Source organism: Mesoplodon densirostris, chromosome 16 (assembly GCF_025265405.1).
Source record: "Mesoplodon densirostris isolate mMesDen1 chromosome 16, mMesDen1 primary haplotype, whole genome shotgun sequence".
In the NCBI taxonomy this organism is placed as follows: Eukaryota; Metazoa; Chordata; class Mammalia; order Artiodactyla; family Ziphiidae; genus Mesoplodon; species Mesoplodon densirostris.
Genome location: NC_082676.1, coordinates 84972108 through 84989088, shown reverse-complemented (window position 1 = coordinate 84989088; position 16981 = coordinate 84972108). Strand labels below are relative to the sequence as shown.

At 52.4% G+C, this 16981-nt stretch overlaps 1 protein-coding gene across 12 annotated transcripts in view; it reads right to left on the bottom strand.

Moving 5' to 3' along the window:
- Window positions 1-1804, bottom strand: part of RADIL (Rap associating with DIL domain) — an 86029-nt gene extending 84225 nt beyond the window's left edge. For 11 of the 12 annotated variants that reach the window (XM_060119926.1, XM_060119924.1, XM_060119928.1 and 8 more), the window contains exon 1: window positions 1709-1799. The gene's annotated coding sequence lies outside the window, so the exon portion shown is untranslated. Of the gene's footprint in view, window positions 1-1708 lie in introns of all 12 variants that reach the window. The other variant, XM_060119932.1, reaches the window with a different exon arrangement.
- Between the last annotated feature and the right edge of the window lie 15177 nt (window positions 1805-16981).

Genomic DNA, 16981 nt, shown 5'->3' with positions numbered 1-16981 from the left:
TTACAAATACGCAGCAGCTAGGTCCCCTCCCAGGGCCTTGGAAGAGAGCCCACTCCCTCCTTTTCTAGGGCAAAGTTAGCAGCATCACGAAAAGGGGGTAGAAAATGTAGGACAGACGGTGACTCATTCCCTTCCAGTAACTGCTTCATAAGCCCAAAGAAGCCCCAGTAAACACAGACCCTCATCTACTTGATCCGTTTTATCAGGAGGGTCTCTTCTCCTCACGGTCACTCCCTCTGTGGCCATCTTCAGAGAGTAACCACAGAGTGTGGCCACTTGCTCATGTGTGCCCTTCCTCCACAATCACAAAATGCAGAGCACGGCCTCTCCGTCAAAATGGGCCAGATGCGTTTGTGCAAAGGGCAAGAGGAGTGCAGGAGTTTCCTACAGAGCGGAGCACACCCGGCGTCACCAGATCTGTTTTTTCGGAAGCATGACCTGCCTTTTCCTTTTCTGCTCAGTTCTCTCCTCCCTCACACAAATACTCGGAGAAACAGGGGCCCAAGGCTGTAGGTCGCTTGCTGTTGCTTCTCCTGGAGAATGTTTTTCTCTTGTTCTCAAGGAAGAGTCCGATTTCTGAAGAAAACAAGCCCAAGTCACAGCAGCGAGTGAGGTCAGTGTGGAGCTGACCAAATGGGTGGAGGGACACGGCCATTCCAACACTGCAATGTGGGATCCATTAGAATTTCCACCAGGGCAGGAAGGGAAGAGGGTAAATTCACAGGCTCTGCTGTATCCCCACCGGCCATAAATCGTATCTTGACAACTCCAGTCAGAGCAACGCTTTTAAATACAAAAATAAGTTAATCAGATTTAAATCTGACATGCTAGCCTCTTGAGAGGGGACGGACGTTTGCTGCCAGCGGGATTAAGGGCTGGCTCCTCTCTGGAATGAAGGAGAGGTGGCCCGTGCTAACGGGAGACACCTGTAACTAACCAGAGACACCTGTAATCACTGGTGGGCGGGGACTCGGAAAATTCTTTTCAGCAATTCAGATTAATCAAACACTTGACCAGGTGCTGGGAGCCCGAGTGTCTGGGTCTGCAGCCCCTCCCAAGCCCCAGCTACTGGCTCCCTAATGGGAAAGGATCCAGTTTCTTCTGCAAGGGTCCCCGGGAGCCCCAGCTCTGCATGTTTCCTTAGATGCACTACTTGTCGAGCGGCTGGAAGTGGTACAGAAATAGCTGGGAGACAATGCTTTCAGCTGGCACACGAGTGGGGAACGCGCTGCTGTGTGAACAGGAAAACCGGGACAGGCTGTGGGCCGGGGGATGTCCCCCCAACCCTGGAGGGAAGGTACGGACTCCGGCGCCTTGTGCCCACCTGCAGACCTCTCTCCAAGGGGGCCAGAGAGACTGAGGCCCGGGGGACCCCGCCGTTGAGGTGCCAGGCTCCAGGGGTTGCATGGGGGGGTGGCCGCAGCTGACCCCCTGGAACCCGCAGTCTGGGCCGCCCTCGCCCATGTAGCCAGCCTGTGGGACCCGCCCCCCGAGTCCACGCCCGGGTCCCCCCACCACGAGAGCCGCCTGTTTCCATGGCAACCGGACAAGCGGAGCCTGGGTGGCCGGAGAAATGCCCCGTGCGGGCCCAGCTGCCCCAGCGCGCGCCCGCGGCCTCCCCGCCCGGCCAGCCTCTGCGCCCCGGAGCCCCGTACGCCACGGAGCGACCCCCGCCTCCGCCGCCGCTCCTCTCGCACCCCGCACTCACCTCCAACACAGCCCACCGCCGCCGCCGCGTTCCCGCGCGGCTCCCACACCCGCCGTGAGCCGGAGCCCGTGCTCCTGACCCGCGCATGGCGCGGCGCCTCCTGCCGGCAGCCCAACGGACGAGGCGTGCCCTCGGGGGGGCGGGGCCTATGTGGGCGGGGCCTCGTGCTGGGCGGAGCCGGCGGCTGGAAGAGGAGCGCGCGGGCTCCTCCTGCGGCCACCCAATAGATGGAGCGGGGCCCTGGGGAGGGGCGGGGCCTCCGAGGGACGAGCTACAGGCCCAATGGACATGGATGAAACCTCGAGGGGGCGGAGCCTCTGGGGATGGGCGGGGCGATAAGAAAAGGGCTGGGCCCTGGCTCCTCGTGCGGCCACCCAACGGACGTACACAAGGCCTGGGAGGGGCGGGGCCTAGAGGGGGCGGAGCTGATGAGGGGTAGGGCTGAGCGCCTGCACCACCAGCAGACCAATTAATGGGTGTGAGCGTGGCCTTGAAGGCAGGGAAGGGCGGGGTTGGCTGCGGAGAGGCGGGGCTCTGCGGCGCACCCCTAAGCTTCAGCTCAAGGGGCGGGGCCTGTGCTAACCTCCGGGGCCACGTGCCATCCTCAGGCTGGGGGCGGGGACTGGCAAATTGTTTTGTCCCCACCTTCTAGTCCCTAGGCGGACGAGGCCAAGGAAAAGAGGAAGCAGGGTAAGGCAATCGCTGATGAGAAGGGGGCGGTACAGAGCTGTGACATACATGAACATCCAAAACACAGAAAGAGGACAAGGGTGGCAGGTTCCATCTCCCTTACAGTCTGTCCCCCACCCAGCAGCCAGAGTCTTAAATGACAAATCAGATCATGGCACTCTTCTGCTTAAAACGATGCAAAACGGGGCCAGGTCAGCTCCGGGGCTCTGGCCCAACGGCCCTCCTCGGGTAACTTGTTTTAAAAGAAGTTCATGTCCTTAGAGCTCACTTTGGCACCAGTCGTCGGGCTGGGGTTTCGCCTTGGAGAAAGGCTTCTCACAGACAGCTCCCTTTGTCTGCTCATGGTCTAGACCTGGGGGATTCACGTGGCCTCGGATAAAAAGATGAATTCTTGAATTCTGACCCTGAGAGTGAATCTTTTTGTTGACAGCGATTGGGGTATAAAGTTATATGGTAATGAGCCCAAACTTGCGAAGGGGAAAGTGGGGAGAAGGGAACAGACATTTATTGACCACCTACTGTATGCCAGACTATGCCAGGGGCTTTACGTTGGTCATCTCATCTAAAGCTCCCATCAACTCTTGTGAGGCAGATGTTGTTACACCCAGAGAGGTCAAACAGCTACAAGAACTGAGCCAAGAACTGAGCAGTGGACTATGTGATTAAAGACAATCCTTTCAAAAAAAAATCCTTCCAGGGCTTCCCTGGTGGCTCAGTGGTTGAGAGTCCGCCTGCCGATGCAGGGGACACGGGTTCGTGCCCCGGTCCGGGAAGATCCCACATGCCGCGGAGTGGCTGGGCCCATGAGCCATGGCCGCTGAGCCTGCGCGTCCGGAGCCTGTGCTCCGCAACGGGAGAGGCCACAACAGTGATAGGCCCGCGTACGGAAAAAAAAAAAAAAATCCTTTCAGGACTCCCCATAAACATGTACAACCTACCCCACTCTGACCCTAAAGAGGCAAATATCAGAGCTGGAAGGAGAGCCTGGGTTTAAACCTGTGTTTTCCTCCTAAGGCATTCCTCACCATGATCCTGTCCCAAAGCCCACCCCTCCCAGCAAGCCTCTTCAGCAGGGGTTGGCAAACTCCCACCTGTGGGCCAAATCTGAGCTGCTGTTTCTGTAAATAAAGTTTTATTGGAACACAGCTACACCCCTTTGTTTGCGTATTGTCTAAAACTGCTTTCATGCAACAGAGGCTTTATAGCCCCCAAAGCCTAAAATATTTACTATCTGGCCCTTTACAGAAAAATTCACAGGCCCCCGCTCTTCAGGATCTAATGATGCCAACTATTTGCTATTACTACGCTGTTTCACACATCTCTATCTTTGCTCAGGCCACCCCCTCTGCCTTTTCCAAGGCTGCCATAACAAAATAACACAGACTGGGGGCTTAAACGGTGGAAATTTATTTTCTCACGGTTCTGGAGGCTAGAAGTCCGAGATCAAGATGCCGGCAGGGCTGATTTCTTCTGAGGCCTCTCTCCTTGGCTTGTAGACGGTCAGCTTCTCCCTGCGTCCTCACACAGCCTTTCCTATGTGTGTGTCTGTGTCCTAATCTCCTCTTATAAGGACACCAGTCAGACTGGATTAGGGCCCACCCTAATGACCTCATTTTAACTTAATCACTTCTTTAAAGGCCCCATCTCCAAATACAGTCACATTTGGAGGTACTGCAGGTTAGAGCTTCAACATACGGATTTTAAGGAAACACAATTCAGCCCCTAACACCAATCTTCATCACCTGGCTAATTTCTACTCATCCTTTAAGACTCAGATTAGGTGTTTCTTATGTAGTTGCTCCCCTCCAAAGTGGCCCACAGTGATTCACAGCTTCTAGTTTTCACACCCAGGTGTAGTCCCCTCCCAGGTTGAACAGGGCTAACCTGTGTAAACAGTAAGACGTTGCCAAAATGACAGTGTCATAAATTATAAAAGACTTGGCTGGGCTTCCCTGGTGGTGCAATGGTTAAGAATCCGCCTGCCAAGGCAGGGGACACGGGTTTGAGCCCTGGTCCGGGAAGATCCCACATGCCGCGGAGTCACTAAGCCCGTGCACCACAACTACTGAGCCTGTACTCTAGAGCCCGCGAGCCACAACTACTGAGCCCACGTGCCAAAACTACTGAAGCCCGTGCACCTAGAGCCCATGCTCCGCTACAAGAGAAGCCACCGCAATGAGAAGCCCATGCAGCGCAACAAAGAGTAGCCCCCCGCTCGCTGTGACTAGAGGAAGCCCACGTGCAGCAACGAAGACCCAACGCAGCCAAAAATAAAAATTAATTAATTAATTAATTATTTTAAAAAGACTTGTCTTCTGCCCTTGCTCTCTCTTGGACCATTTCCTCTGGAGGGAGCCAGCTGCCACGTTGGGAGGACACTCAAGCAGCCCTAGAGAAGTCCACGTGGTGAGAAAACCAATGCCTCCCACAAACAGACATCACCAACTTGCCATCGGCGTGAGCCATCCTGGATGTAGGTCCCCCAGCCCCAGCAAAACCTTCAGAGGGCTGCAACCCTGACCAACACCCTGACTGTATCTAATGAGGGACCCTCAGCCAGGACCACCCAGCAAAGCTGCTTCCACATTCCCAACCCTCAGAAACTATGTGAGATGATGTTTATTACTGATTTGCACCACTAAGTTTTGGGGCAATTTGTTACACAGCAATAGATAAACAAACACCCCTTATCCAGAAAGGCCTCCCTGACCCCCAGACTTGGCTACATGCCCCTCCTCTGTGCTCCCACAGACTTTTATTTTTTACCTTTTTATTAACCAAGTCCACACTATATCAAACCATGTTCCTTAAATGCAAATCAGATGTTGCTCCTTCTCAGCCTGGAGTCCTCTAATCGCTACCCTTACACCAGCTGGCCCTGCGGACCACTCCACCTGCTCTCTCTGTCCACCACGGAGCCCCAGCACGACAGACTTCTGTTTTTCGAACACACTAAGCTCGTTCCCTCCTCTGAAACCTTTGCCCTTGCTGTGTCCTCTTCCCCAAATGCTTGTCCCGTTGTGTTGGCATGGTGCCGTTTTCCTCTCATTAAAACCCATCTCCACTATCATCTCCTGACCATTCTCATGGTGGTCACCCCTGTGGTCATTCTCTGTCTCATAACCTGTCTCGTTTAATTCACAGGCCTTTATCACTATTTGTCTGTGTATTTCACATGCACTAGGATTTGAGTTCTGTAAAGGCAGGTGCCTCATCTGTCTACTGCTACACTTGGCACCAAACAGGGGCTCCATAAATATTTGTTATAAGAATAAACAAAGGAATGAATAGATTTCCACCCATCTCAACCTCTCACCCCCTCCCTCAACTGGAAGCTTCTCAAGGGCAAGTACTGAATTTTATTCATCTTTGTATTCCTGCACCTGCCCCACTGGCAGGTGAGCAAAACAAGTTTTTGAACTGTGAGGTTAAATACCTTTGGAAATCCATGGGACAGAAATGGAGTGTTGAGCTGCCCTCTGTGGCCACCAGAGGGCGGCAGAGTCCCGGGACTCAATCTAGGAAAAAACCAAATGAGCCCAAAGGAAAAGCATCTGGTTAAGGTCAAAGGGCAGGTTCCCACGGGATGGCCGGTCCAGGGGCAGAGAGACTGGGCTCTCGGAGGCCAGGAGAGAGGAAGGGAAGGAGGCAGCAGGCACAGGGAGGGCGTTAGATCCCAGCCTTTCTTTCAGAGACTGTTACATCCCCATCCCTAGAAGGGGCTGGAAACAAGTGGTTTAACGCTCAGGTCTCATTCTCAGGTCTCATTCTCAGTGATGTCGGCACCACTACCCAGAATAGCAGTGCTTCGGGCCTGGTCATTCCCCGTAGGCTCATCAGCCAAAAGCTCTGCAAGTGTTATTTTTTGTCCCACATCCTCTGCTGAACAACTTCCAGGTGACAGTGAGTACCTCCCGACACTGGTAACGTATGGGATGCCAGGACTTCAGAGTTGTATCGTTACCGACGCGGGTCCTTGGGCTCTTTAATCAACAGAAATTGATTAAGAGGCCAGACGCGGAGTTCAGGCCGGGCTGCAGCAGAAGGGAGTGAAAGCAAGTAACGGTGGGGGGAGGGGCAGAGGGGCGGCCGAAGGGGCGGCTTAGGGGGTCTGCCCACCCCCTTGGTGGTGCCGTGTGCAGGGACCATGCACAGGACCCTGCTTTTGCTCCAGGCACCTCAGAAGTGGCAGTTGGTTTGTGGCCTTTTTGTATCTCATTGTTCCTAATTTGCCCCGTTTGCGCATGCCTGCAGTTATTTTTAGTCCCTTTTAGTTTCTTTGTATTCTGTTGCTTGAGGAGACCTTTGTCCAGGTGCCAGCCCTGCAGCAGAGGGTCCCAGCCTAGCTCAGTACGGGGTGCCAGAGCTACAGAGTAATGTATAGGGTGCCAGGACCACACCATTAAAACAGATCACGTCAAGTTACTTTACTTTTTTTTTTTTTTTTGCGATACGCGGGCCCCTCACTGTTGCGGCCTCTCCCGTTGCGGAGTACAGGCTCCGGACGTGCAGGCTCAGCGGCCATGGCTCACGGGCCCAGCCGCTCCGCGGCACGTGGGATCCTCCCGGACCGGGGCACGAACCCGTGTCCCCTGCATCGGCAGGCGGACTCTCAACCACTGCGCCGCCAGGGAAGCCCAAGTTACTTTACCTTTTAATGCCAGGTCTGTTGTAAAGAACCTTGAATCACATTTAATTAACTGTTAAAAATTTTAGGCTGGGTGGGATTTAAGAAACCATCTACGCCAGTGATTATGGAACTATTCACTTCTACTTTCTAGTGCTCTTGGGACTGGGAGTATGTTGAAAAGTTATATTTCAAGCCATGTAGGAATCAGGATTAATTTCATTAGCCAAAAACATGACCATGTGATAAACACAAAATCACAAATATGAGCGAATATGGCCTCAAGAAAACATACTGTTGAAGAACCAAATGTCAAGACCCTTGGTTGGGTCTGACATTTCCATGAAAATTAATTTTTTTATTGTTTACTTGATTTGTTACCTGGAAGCATTTTTTAGAAGGCACCATTTGGCTTATGATGTATGTTTGCAAAAAATAATTCAGATGGAGAAAATACTACATATTAACTTCTATTTTTAACTGAGAATTGAGAACAAGTGGCCATTTTTCAAATTGGGGGTGAAAGCGCTTGGTCCAGCTGGACATATTTTTCTAGTACCCAAGGAAAGAAATGAGTGAGAGCCCCTACTTTAATCCACCGTCTGCACTGATGTGGAACAGAAGCCAAGAGAGGCTAAGGGACTTGTCCAAGATCACAAAATGTCATTAACAACAGATTATTCCTCCCGGTAATATCACATTCAAAAACGTGGGCAAGCAGGCTAGTAGGGAATATTCACAGTGATTATTTCTGGGCGGTGGGGCTTGTGGCAGGTTGCAATTTCCAAAGATAGCCACGTCAACACACCCACAGCAGTACATACCCCATCCCACACGGTCTTCTTACCCAGGACCCTCCGGAACCAGGTGGTGGGCAGGTCTGCCTTCCCTCCGCTCGGTCTTGGCAGGATCTTTTTGGCTGTGTCCAACAACAAAGCATGGCAGCATGGACGATGCAAACTTCCAAAGCTCGGTCATAAAAGACATTGTCTCCTGCCTGCCTCGTTCTTGGGACCCAGCCACAATGTTTTAAGGAAGCCCAGGCCACGTGAGGAAGACGCTTGTGGGTGTGTGTTAAGTATGTCTTTTCTTCCGATGTTTTGACATATGGGGCCTTTTGGACCATGGGGAGACTGCCCCTTGCAGAGTGGAGATAGTAAACCATCCCTAGAGCTAGTAAACAATTCACCTGTGAGCACACCTTTCCTATGCAAATCAACCCACCTGGAGACCACACCTCCCCACCTTCTCTATTGGACTTTTATACTCCAGGCTAGTATTTCCCGTCCTCATCACCCCAGTAAAAGTACCACACGACTAGGGACAGCCCCTACACCCCAGAGCCCACTGAAATGATTCAAACTAGCCAATACCAAGACTGCTTATACTGCCTCTCCCATTCCTTCCCAGGAAAACCACAATAAAGGCTCTGGCCCACATTTTCCCCCCTCCCTCTGCCTCCTGACCCACCCTGGTGCTTCCCTGTGTAGCCCTGCCTGGTATCACAGGCCCCCTTCTCTTGGGAATCTGTGAGTAACAAACTGTCTTTTCAGTGGCAGTCATCTCCTGATCTTTTGGCCTCACCATACCTGAATAATAATAAAAATCTACATTTTAAAGCAGGGTGTTTGGCCAACCTCCCCAGTGAGGGTTATAGTTGGCTCTTGGCATCAACCACCATGTGAGCAGATACACCTTCAGATGACTCTCCTCTCCAGCTGAAGCCCAGATTCTGAATTCCTGACTGACAGAAGCCATGAGAGACATGGATGATTATTTGTTGTTTTAAGACTGTATTTTAGGATAATTTGTCATACAGCAATAGACAGCTAATACAGGGTTTTTACTTTATACTTTTCTAAATATTCCAAGTTTTCTACAATGCACAGTGGCTGCTTTTATAAAGATTCGACCAACGTTATTTTTAAGAAGACAACTGGGCAAGCGTGAGGCATCTTGAATTTTTATTTATTTAAGTTCTTTCTACTCCACTGGAGACAATCACATTCACCAGCAGAATGATTCTTCTTAATACAAATGTTTATCAAATATCTTGTTAATACAAAAATGGCAAATCTCACAACCATAGAAAGGGTCCAATACCAGCAGGACAGTTTTTAAAAGTCATGCCACAAATGCCAATCTCAACGCCACAGACACAATAGGTATATAAAAGTCAGTAGGAAAGACAATCAGAGCCCCTGTTTCCCCCTCAAGAAAGGCCTGAACAAGCAGCAGGATCTACACCTGCACAGAAGTAGGCAGATTCCTCTTGAAACCTGGTGACAACGAGGCCCCAAAAGGACATTAAGAAGATGCCTTCACCTGCCGCCCCAGAGCTCAGCCCTCGGGAGCAAGATAGCCCAGCACCATGGGAGGAGGAAGATGCAACACCCAAGGACCACGACCTGGATCCCAGGCCCTGCCCCGCTGGACCACCATGGGCAAATCACTTAGCCTCTCTGAGCAGTCTCAGTCTCCCCGTGTAATATGCAAACAGTAATTTCATCTTGCCAGGTTTTGCAGGGAGAAATATATGAGAACATGGATGAAAATGAGCACATGTTTCTAATTGTGTGTATCTGACCTGTTCATTATGAAGAGGGATGGAACACAGAAAAGCGTATATGGGTTGAAGGCTGCAGCCTGCTGGTAAACCAGCTTCCGAAAACGTTAAGCTCCAGTGCTTTGTGACTACCTAGAGGGGTGGGATAGGGAGGGAGGGAGACGCAAGAGGGAAGAGATATGGGAACATATGTATATGTATAACTGATTCACTTTGTTATAAAGCAGAAACTAACACACCATTGCAAAGCAATTATACTCCAATAAAGATGTTAAAAAAAAAAAAAAGTTAAGTTCTGGTGTGCAGCCTTTGCCAATTTCCACGGTGTAAATATTCCCACCCTGACCAGTCTCACGCTAGCCATGGTTTAAGGACTTTCCAAGTTCCTGAATACCTAACATTTGGTCTCCAGGGCACCACACGCATGTAAAGCACACCGGTGCCCTCCGTGACTTCTCACCTCCCACCAGCGGCTGACAGTGTCAAACAGGGTGGCATCTGCATCCCTGCAGCATCTCCTCCACAACCCGCACGCATCTCTCTCTTGTGCCACCAACCAGACCACCTGTAGGACAGACACACGCCCCCTCCCTCCTCCACAGCTCACACCTCACGCCAGGGTTGACTTTTCCTAACCTCCCAGATAATCCAGCTCTCTGGCAGCACCCAGGCAGGAGGTTCCTGGATGCCCAGACTCCCTCAGGGACAGGGACAGTGGCCAATTGTAGGAAATCATCAGCCCAATGACAGCAGGAAGGTGGCAGCCAGGACTGGGCGGCCCGAGAGCAGGAAGCAAATTTCACCTGTCGTCTTCGTGTGGCCTAAAGAAAACACGTTTGATATGAGGGAAAACTTTATGTCAAAAGATCCTCATCACAGAGCTGTTTATCACCTGAATTAAAAGCATGATTCAAGAAATTGTGGTACACCCGCTCAACGTAGACTTTTAAAATAATGTTTATAAAGGGCTTGAAATAATAAGAAAAAATACTCAGAAAGTTAAAAAAAAAAAAGGTAGGGTGTAAAGGTGTCTATAGCAAGAGAAGAAAATACCAAAGTTTAAAAGTATACATTGAGTGGAGAGAACAGAAAGAAAAAGGTGAGCAGTGGTCGGTTACCTGAGGCAGACACTGCCAAGTATTTTCTACCTGCCCAGCATTTTCTGAAATTTTTATAGTAAGCATATATTTTTTCCAAAGCTTTTATTGTTACTTTATTTTAAATGTACTTATTTATTTTTGGCTGCGTTGGGTCTTTGTTGCTGCACACGGGCTTTCTCTAGTTGCGGCGAGCAGGGGCTACTCTTCATCGCTGCGTGCAGGCTTCTCATTTCAGTGGCTTCTCTTTGTTGCGGAGCAAGGGCTCTAGGCACGTGGGCTTCAGTAGTTGTGGCGCGTGGGCTCAGCAGTTGTGGTTCACGGGCTCTAGAGCGCAGGCTCAGTAGTTGTGGCGCACGGGCTTAGTTGCTCCACAGCATGTGGGATCTTCCCGGACCAGGGATTAAACCCGTGTCCCCTGCGTTGGCAGGAGGATTCTTAACCACAGCACCACCAGGGAAGTCCAGTAAGCACATATTTTTATAATGAAAACATCTTTAAGGAAACAACCCCCTTCCAAGTCACTTGGATACGCACTCCCACAAATGAGTCTCAGGGTCCGTCCTCAAGGCCACCCTGACATGTGAAGACCTTGTCTGTTTCACTGGGGTCCTGTCTCCTTCACCCTTGGGGCTGCAGACCCACTCAGGGCAGAGGCAAAGCTCGCTACAAACTTGAGTTGGAAAAACTAGCCTGAGAGCCTCCCGGGAGCGCTCCGAGGTATCTTCCGATGTGCAGAGACGCCAAGGGTAAAGGCCAGGGCGGTCAGTGTCCCTGCAGACCCTGGCAGTGAACTTGCCTCTTCCGGCCCCAGATGTAAAGGGACTGAGACTACAGAAGGCTTCTTCGCCAAGCCTTCTCAGCCTCAGAGAGGAGGAGGAGGAGGGCACCAAGCCAGACCAACCTCAAAGGCACCCGTTCCTTCCAAGCACGTGTCTGAGCACCTACGAAGCGCTGGGCGCTCTGCTGGGCACTGGGCATTGCCAACAGTCGACGGCCACGGGGCCTGCCCTCAACATCGAGAGGGTACCCCAGACCACTGCTCACACCCCTCCTGCCTCTCTGTCCTGCCCACATCTCCAGGTTCAGCTAAAATGGGCTAAAATTAGATAGCACTGGTCTATGATAACTACTGCTGACAGAGCATCTCCAGATGTAAAAGAAAGGGGACAACTCTGGATCCAGCCCTGGTTCTTAACAACGTTTTGTCTGGGCCCACGGCGCCCCAAGACCCTTCCAGGGGGTTCCCAAAGTCAACCTGTTTTCATCATGATCCTACGGCATTATTTGCCTCTTTCCCGCTCACGCTTTCATGCAAAGCTCTCCAGAGGCTACAGGACGGGTGATGTCAGAAGCCAAATGCAAAAGCAGACGGGAGACTCCGGTGCCCTCCGTTAAGCCAGACATTCAAGAGATTTGCAAAAACATAAATGATGCCACTCTTCCCCCTAAATCTTCTTGTGTTTGGAAACAATACCGTTATCTTTAATAGAAAAATGTTACTTATGTTAACGTGTAATGAGTTTATGAATTAACAGGCATTTTAGAATACTGTCAGGTTTAATTTCTCATCCTGTATGATGAATGTTCACAGATAGAGCCCATACACAAAAGTTCTTTGGTGTCCTCAGTGGTTTTTAAGAGTTCAAAGGGGTTCCAAGACCAAACAGTTTGAGAACCACTGATCTACCAGGATCATGCAATAGAACTTGGATCATGATGGAAATGATCTATGGCCAGGCTGTCCAAACAGGTAGCCACTGGCCCCGTGGGGCTATTGAGTACTTATGATGCGGGTAGTGTGACTGAGGCACTGAATTCTTTGTTTCATTTTAATTGACTTAAATTTAAAGAGCCCCCTGCATTTAACAGCTACCATACTGGACAGCGTTGCTGTTGACGATGTCTCATATTTATCTGTCCATTCGGGATTCTTTATTTTTACTTTCCCTTCACAAGTTACTTAACCTCTCTGAGCCACAGTCTCCAAATCAGGAAAATGGGCTCATACCTACCTCTCAGAGTGACGGTAAAGACCACGGAAATCACACAGGATTTGGGACTGAGCTTAGGAAAAATCAGTGACAGGGCCCAATTTAAGGAATGGCCTTGTGTATAAACGCAGGCTGCTGGGGTGGGGTGGTTAATGTGAAACCACATGAAAAAGAGACCGCAAAAAGCAAAAGCAGTGGTTAGGTCCCCAGCCCCTGGACATGAGTTCTGTCCCCTGGAGAACCTCACCACTAACAAGCAGGGCCTGGCCTCAGAGAAGATGAGCTCCAGAGCAGGGATTCTGGAACCAGTGTCCAAACCACCCGGGAGTTTGCTGGAAGTTCTGACTCCAGAGTTCCAACTACCCTTCCACCATGACCCGCTGGCTCAGCATTCCGGGGAGGGGGTGGGGATCTGGGATCTGCAGTGTAGCATTGCCCTGGGTGGTTTTCTGGCCAAACCCTAGGGCTGAGAACAGCTGCTCTGACTTCTTCCAGCAAAGACGTGGCCTTAGCCCTGCAGTTGACAGGACAGAGGGGCTCCGTACACCAATCGCAAGCTCCATTTTACAGATGAGGAAACTGAGGCACAGAGAGACTGAGGACTGGCCGGGGGGCTTGCACGCAGGCCAGTGTAGGGCTGGACTGGCTCCAGATTCCTGAGACAAAATTTCTGTGTCTCGGTGACAGGCCTGACCCCAGGATCCTTCAGAGCTGCATTCCTGGCCAGCCTCCAAGAGGAGCACCACTGGGAAGCAGGGGGCAGTGGTGTGCTGGGCCTGGCGCCTCTGCATTTCTTCTCGATGCATCTTCAGGAACGTCACTCTGGTAGGGTGAAACTGGCCATTGGCGGGGAAGGGGGGGTGGTATTTACACCATGGAAATTGGCTGCAGGCCAGGGTGTGGGGTTTTTTGTTTGTTTTGAATTAGTGTTAAAAATTTTGAGCGTGGCTTTCCTCCCTGGAGGAAAGACTTGGGGGTAGTGGGTTTCCTTGGAAGCAGGAGATCTGGTCAAGGGACAAGACGGCTGGGGGTTAGAGAGTCGTGGCTTCAAAGCTTCGCTCTGCGGTTCGAAGCTGGGTGCCCTTGGGAGAGTCGCCAAGCCTCCCTGTGCTTTGGTTTCCTGCTTTGTAAGACCAGCCAGTAATCCTCGCCTCACAGAGTGGGAGTGAGGGTGCATGTCCTTCAGTGGAGAGGGCATCTCTAAAGCCACTGACACAGAGACCGGTCCCCAGGAGGAGCGTCCTGCAGGTAAGCCCCCGCCTCCCTCAACTTCCGGCCCCTCCCCTGTGAGTACACCTGAGCAGGTGTGCACATGTGGAAGTGGCCGCTGGGGTTTCCACGGGCACCTTCCGGACCCCACAGACCCCGCGATGCTATTCCCAGAGCCTACATCTCAGCATCTGGTTACACAGTACGTGGCGGCAAATTTGACAGGTGCCTTTCTGACCAGGTCACTAGACCCACCTCCCAGCCTCTGAGCTCCACCTGCCCCTCTGAGCACCCGTGGTGCCTGAAGCCAGTGTGGGTCTGTGGGCTGCCTGAGCAGCCCCTCCCCGTGTTCCCCATGGAGGCCTGGGCCCCAGTGCCGGGGCTCAGGAAGAGCTGCAGGAGAACATTCAGAGCACTTCAGCTTTGGCAGACAGGTATGGAAAAGAGCTGGGTGAGCTGAAGCCCAGGACTGCCACCTTCTAAGTCACCCCACTGTGCGGGGTACCGCAGAGCTTCAGATCCAGGCCCACCTGCAAGTCCCATCTCTGTCCCCCTCCCTGCCAGAGCTTTCCTAGGATTCTTCCCCAGCCTGAGCCCGAGGCTGATGGAAAGAGAATGCTCAGCCCTGTTCCCACCATACGTTCAATTTCCAATCAAGACAGAAAGGCAGCTCTGGTCTGTGACATTGATTTAAATCCCTCCCTGGCCTGAGGCGCTGGTGGCCCTAGGGACAGCCCCGAGCAAGTTCTGCTCTGGGCCTTTCGGGGAAACCCTGCCAGCTGGAGACCAGGCCTCCACCAGCAAGCGTGCCTGCTCTGGGTTGTCCCGACGATGGCCAGCAGACTGACTAAGCAGGTGGTCAACTGCAGGCCTGTCCACCAGCACGGGGTGCCATGCGAGGTGTGCTGTTGAAATGTGAGCCCCTGCCCCACACGCTTCACCTCCAGCCTCCGCATCAGATCCCACCCCTCATCGCGCCCCGGCAGTGCCCAGCTCAGGAGCGCTTGCTGAAGTGCCCGGAATGTCAAACAGGCCAGTCTGCTGCCAACTGCTCCCCTGGCTCCTTGGGGCAAAACAGCCGCCACGCTGGGTCATCCTGGCACCTGACAGCTTCAAGGAAGAGGGAGCTGGCGGGCATCTGAATTTCCAGTGTCGTGCCCTCTCCACTCCACATGCCCAGGGCACAGCCTAGAATGCTCCTGGGACAGGCCCTTACCTAAGAAGAGACTGGCCTAAGGAACATCTTTTCCTTTCCTGCAATGTTCGTGATATATCTGGAGGAAGTCCAGGGTCTAGGCTTGGATTAAATAGAATCCTGGGAAATTCACTTTCAGAATGATGCTGGGGAAGAGAGACAGTTCATGGGAAGCAGGTCCTGAATTGGAATGGGGGTGGGGGAGTGTGGTCAAGGCTGCACAGAATACCCAGAATACCCTCCAGTGTCCTCACCAGCCTGTCCACAGTCAGATATTCCACCATTAGTGATTCATCCCTTTGGGCAGCACAGGTTCTGTCCCCTCATTATCATTATCAGGGGTTGCTTTCCAACCAGGGAGCTAATTAGGATACCAGGCCTGATGTTTTACAGTCATTATCTTGCTGAATCTTCAAGCAACCCTGCAAGGTGTAGCCTTATCACACCCATCTTACAGCAGAGGACACTGAGGCCCAGAGAGGTTAAGGAATTGGCCCAAGCCCTCAGCAAGGGGGGGATGCCGCAATTGGTCCCAAGTCTAGCAAGACGCAGTCCCTCCCTCCAGGAGCTCCTGGGTTGGGTGGCAGGTGCAAGTACCAGGGTGACAAAGGACAGGGCTCCGAGTGTGGGCAGGTGAGCCCAGGGGGTTTGGGGAAGCAGAGGGGGGAGCCCCTAAGTCAGAGGAACGTTGGAAGCTCTTCAGTGCTGATGCCCAATAGGGCTTTGAAGGACGTGTAGGAGTGAGTTGGGTGAATGACGGGTGAACAGAGTCCCCATCAGAGGAACCGGCACCCCAAAAGGTGTGGGAGATAACAGGGCAGGCTGTCTAGGGGAAAATGTAAGACACAACACACAGGAGGAGGGGCACAAGGAAACGCAGGTATCAGAGGAGTTCAGCAGTGGGTGGGGGGCCAGTAAAGAGAGCCCAGGTCAGTGTCCCAAGCACCCAGCATGGGCCCTGTCACAGGGCTTTGTCCCCATCAACCCCTTGATGACGGGACTGTCATCTCGGCCTGCCATGGTGCCATACTTTGGGAGCTTTCCTAAACAGCATCCCAGAACCCACGTGACCCCTCCCCACCTCAGGCTCAGGCAGAGGTCAGGTCACAGTGTCCCTGCCCCCAACCAGGGGCAAGCCTTGCCCTCCTTCCCCCGCAAAGCTTCCCCTTCCCACCAACTCCAACCCTGACCCCAACTGATGGGAAATACTTGGTGGGCTCCACAGGCCAGGTGTGCAGAACAGAGGCAGCTGCCAGGGTCTGGAGTGTCAGCGTAGAGACACACACACACACACACACACACACACACAGGCAAGAGGACAAAACATTCCCAAGGCATCTCCCAGCTCAGAACCTGCCTGCCTGAGGAATGTGTCAGGTGATTTAATACCGGCTTGGATATGGGATTCCAGAGGCCGGAGTCCTGAAATACCCTGGAATGTACGAGAACTAAGCATAAGGCATCTTGTCTTTGCCCACTTGACTCTGGCTGGGAGTCGTAGAATGAACCCTGTGGAATGAGCCAGACCTTGACCCAGAGAGTCGGAGATTCCAGGTCAGACCCTGGATCTAGGTCTGGACCCCTCCCAGTAAATGTCCCTGTGCCGGGTACAGATCGCTGGCCCAGCCCTGGGAGGGGGCCGAGGACAGGCCCCTGGAAGCCTTTTCTTTGGGGGATTCAGAGGTTGGGGTATCCCAGTCACTCTGCCCAGATTCCCATCAAATTAGCCGAGGCCTTCTCTCTAGGGCTCATCGGAGGAGCCTCCAAGGGCTGCTGACTGGCACCCAGTAAGAATCTGAACCACAAACCCTAAACCGGGAGCAAGCAGACAAGTTCCTGGGATCTGCTTGCCCCTCCCCATTCCCACCCCACCCCCAATGAATGGCTCTCATAAT